This window comes from Paramormyrops kingsleyae, chromosome 7 (genome assembly GCF_048594095.1).
Source record: "Paramormyrops kingsleyae isolate MSU_618 chromosome 7, PKINGS_0.4, whole genome shotgun sequence".
NCBI lineage: Eukaryota > Metazoa > Chordata > Actinopteri > Osteoglossiformes > Mormyridae > Paramormyrops > Paramormyrops kingsleyae.
Genome location: NC_132803.1, coordinates 28,563,490 through 28,568,109, shown reverse-complemented (window position 1 = coordinate 28,568,109; position 4,620 = coordinate 28,563,490).

Here is a 4,620-nt window from a genome sequence, read left to right as displayed (position 1 = left end):
CATTTCAACCATTAGATCAGATAAGTTCACGTTATGAATGGGTGCAGAAGATACATTGATTCGGGGTGATGGACATGGAATTATATGGCACCAGAGGTGAAGATGGGGGAGTGGAGATGGAAGATAAGAGATCTGATGTCGTTCAAAGGCAGGAGAGCTTTGATGAAGTAATCAGCCAAACAGAGGCAGTGTTTTTTTGGTCAGTTTCCTAGCAGTGATGTGTCTGCCAGCATCAGATCTTCTATAAGACCGTCATCGTCGGTAACTCTGAACCTGGGCAGTGATGAATAAGGGTGTCACTCTCGATGAACGGCTGCTGGTATCAATCAAAAAGATTGCGTGAGATGTGCAGAAGACCTGACGTCAAAGTGCCGGGCCTTGCTAATGGTTTTTATCAGCTGCCTCGCAGTCATCATCAATCTCAGGCATGTTTAGGAGCCGCCCGTGGGGAAACACAGAGTCTCTGAAGAATAAAGAAGAACAAGACGTCTTTTTTTTTTATTGTAGAAAATGTATAGCCTGGGAAATGTAGGTCTCGTGCAGTAATGAAGGACACGCTTGCGATATTCTTGGTGCATGTTGTAGGTATTGTAGTTGTAGAACGTTTACAATATTGTTAGAAAATGTTTGCAATGTTCTGGGACACCCTGGACACTGGATAGAGTGCATAATGTACTGTGTTTGTAATTAGAATGGATTTACTGAGTGCTTCAATGGTAAGACTGTCGGTAAGTCAGTTCAGCTATTGTGGTCTGGAGTCCATGCGAGGAACCTCACCTGCCCTTTTTTGGCGCGGTTCTTCAATTCCTTGATTAATAATGAGATGTCACAAGTTCTGTTTCTTTTCCAGGTGTGAAGATGGCATGGAAGATGGGTGTTGTCAACGGGGTCCCTGGACAGAAATTTGATTATTCTGGTGTGTCCTGGTTTGCTTTTCTGCTCTGTTGAGGCTGCTGAACACACAGAAAAACAGACACAGACACCATCGATTTGCAGATGCACGTTAGTGGCGGTAAACTCGCTACATTACTCCCCCGCCTCCCGGGGGCTGGCTTGTCCGTGTTTCGCAGTTGTTCATGTAGTCATCCTCCGGTATCCCCCGTTCCAAATGACGAGCCTTCCTATAGATGCCAGATCACGCTCGTTTATGCGCCAGCTCAACACCGCGCAGGGCTCAGAGAGACTGGAGCTGCCTTGTGCCGTTGAATCTCCATCTGGGGTAATTTACATCAATAATGCAGGCCTGGAATGCTATAGCGCAGGGGGTAATGAGGGAACACTGCGAGCGAGCCTCAGGACCTCGCTGTCCCCCCCCCCAGAAGGCACAAAGTGGCTTCTCCTTCTGGTAAACACAACCGAAGCGCATCTTCCCCGCTTCCCACCGCCGTGTGTGGCCCGCAAAGCTAGGGGGCGCCCTTGTGCACACCTGGGCAATGTGCTTAACCTGCGATTCTCCAGTAAAAGGGGTAAAAAACTGCAGCTTTCTGCGATAAAATTTAAAATGTAAATTTGTAGCTTTTGCCCCCCCCATGGGTGTTTTAGTGCTGTCTAACCACTGATGGAGCCACAGCCCACTAAGATAAAATAAAACTTCATTCATCCCGAGGGAAATTATTGTGCCAAGACAAAGCTCTCACTGTGCAAGATTAAGACAACTAACAGCCGAGCTTTAAAATGCATATAAGTACAGCAGGATAAAAGCTGAGGAAAGACGATAAATAACAACAGAGAGAGTGTACATGTGCAAAAAGGTGTAGGATACCAGATATGTGCAACATAGGATGAAACAAAAAAATGAAGAACAGAATTTAAGAAAAGAGCCACCCCTGTTTTAATATGAATAGCATGTCATATACTGACCATAACAAGCAATACTCCTCGCTTATTTCCCATAAGTGTTATGTAAATAAAGGTTACGACTACACTTTAAAAAGCGTGCTTTCGCACGGCTGATGCGATTCCGCATTACCCGTTGCACCAAACAGCCGCCTAACCAGCGTCAAACCCGAGGCGCCGGATTAAGCCCCGTCTGGCCGGAGTGCGTCTTTGCTGATCTGTTTTCCACGGGCGGAGGGAGTCCAGGCAGCAATGGAAGCGACACGCGGAGGAAGGAGAGACCGAGGGACGGAATAGATTTCAGGGCTCTCACTCAGGATTTTTAATAACACTCTATGCTTCTGAATGTTTGCATAGAGGATCTATCGACATATTCGGCTGTGCACGGAGGTCGGGTGTGCACGGAAGTTGGGTGTGCACGGAGGTCGGGTGTGCACAGAGGTCGGGTGTGCACAGAGGTTGGGTGTGCACGGAGGTCGGGTGTGCACGGAGGTCGGTTGTCCACGGAGGTCGGGTGTGCACGGAGGTCGGGTGTCCACGGAGGTCGGGTGTGCACGGAGGTCAGGTGTCCACGGAGGTCGGGTGTGCACGGAGGTCGGTTGTCCACGGAGGTCGGGTGTGCACGGAGGTCGGGTGTCCACGGAGGTCGGGTGTGCACGGAGGTCGGGTGTGCATGGAGGTCAGGTGTCCACGGAGGTCGGGTGTGCATGGAGGTCAGGTGTCCACGGAGGTCAGCTGTGCACGGAGGCTCAGTGAGTACCACTGTTGCTTCACACCTTCGTGTTTGAATCTCGTCTCAAGTTCTCCACGTGTTCAGCTGGTTTCTGCCTGCAATCTAAAGACATGCAGTCAAGTGACCTGGTCCCTGAATTCCCAGTCGTGTGCATCCCCTGCCTGCTTTAGGCATCAGTACTCGTGGGTTGGGCGATGGAGGTGTGAAATATGTGCATACAGAGTGCTTTGTCTAAAAAAAGGTGCTTTTTCCCAGTGATCTGTTTATAACAGCAGTGCCACATGCTGGGACGTACCTAGAAATTCTAACCCCCCTTGGGTGTATGGGTATAATTTTACATATTCAAAGCCCCCTGTCTGGTATTGAGCCCCCTGAATCTGCGATGTGCCCCCCCCCTCCCCCGACACCCCTGGTCACATGTATACTTTTGCTGGTGACTTTTGTACATACAGCAGTGTGGACTGGATTTGCTGACACCCCCGGTGAGATTGAACCGAGGGGCCAAAATGCCACACCCGACGCCTGCATTTCTGTTTCTGTCTCGGCTGCACTGACGGAATCAGCTGTTGGACCTTTTAACAAAAGCATATCTAGCTGTGTGAAGTGTGAACATAACCTCTTTCTGAAAAACTCTGTACTGAGCAATAACAGAACTATCAATAAAAATGCATGCATGCTTCACTCCGGTCCCCCTCCCTGCTTGTCCTGCCCCCCCTGTGTTTGGGGATATGGTGGGGGGGAGCTTTGCAGGAGAGAGGCTTCTCTGTCTGCTTCCCCGTATGAGGGGGGGGGACTTTCATGTGGCACCCCTCCCCAGCCAGAGATTCCCTGTATCTAGCCAATTTCTGCACATCAAAAGAGACCAGTGTGTATGTGTGTGTGTCTCACTTCCTGCAGGAATGCATGCAAGTATATTTGTGTGTGTGTGTGTGTGTGTGTGTTGTTTGGTTACTTATGGTTAGGGCTATATATAAGATATAATTACAAACCTGTATCTGTATCTGTGTGTGTGTGTGTGTGTGTGTGTGTGTGTGTGTGTGTGTAGATGTATATGTACAGTATATATAGTCGCCTTACCTTTATTACTGTAATCCAAAGGCACAGACTATACTTACGGTTAAGTTAATTCCATGCCCAGATCATCTGTATATTTTTATTTTTATAAGTATATTTCTATGTTTTCACATTCAGATTGCTTTATTTATCCCCAAGGGGAAATTTTTGTGTTGCAGTAGCAATTTGCATAAATGACAGGGGCACACAGACACAAGGCATGCATAAAAGCAGATATAACACAAAATGACAAATTCCAAAGATATATATGCACAAATATATTTAAGTCAAATATTTTTTTTTCATGAACTACCCCGAAGCCCTGAATTTCTGTAATATAAACCTGAAACTGTAAAATATGACGAAGAATATATGCTATGATTGTAATGAATGTTAATAATTGTTTTACACCATAAGCTGTTCACAGAAGGCCCAGTGAAAAGGCTAAATATGACCCAGCAGCATTTCTTACAAAAGCACAGGCTGACTGGCTTTGATCTTTCTCCAATCAAATCCATCCTGGGTGCAGATCAGATTTTAACTGGCCATTAACTCTGTGTAACGTCCCTAGCTTGTGCACCATTGGTGCTGAGAATTTGCTCGCTTATTCGCTACTTTAAATTAGATTATTGAAGAATTAACCACCCTATGCCAGAGCACCAAAGCAACGGATTCAGGCGTTTAAAATCTCCCACCACAAACTGTTATTATACAAGGGTGGGTAGTCCACGGTCAAGCCTATAAAATTTTTCACAAAGGATCATTAAGGAAATTTAATTATCTCCATATTGCCAAGGTCATTTAGTCCATATTTTTTCTTTACAGCTTCAGGGGGAATATACAGTCACTGTGGTATAATGGACCAGAAAATGTCCACACAAGGACTGATGGAAAATCGATAGCCGACTGGGTTTATTGATATAAGGCTTGCTGTAGTAAACCAAGGCAGAAAACTGGGAGACAGTGACGAGCTTTAGTCGCAGGCCAAATCTGGAACG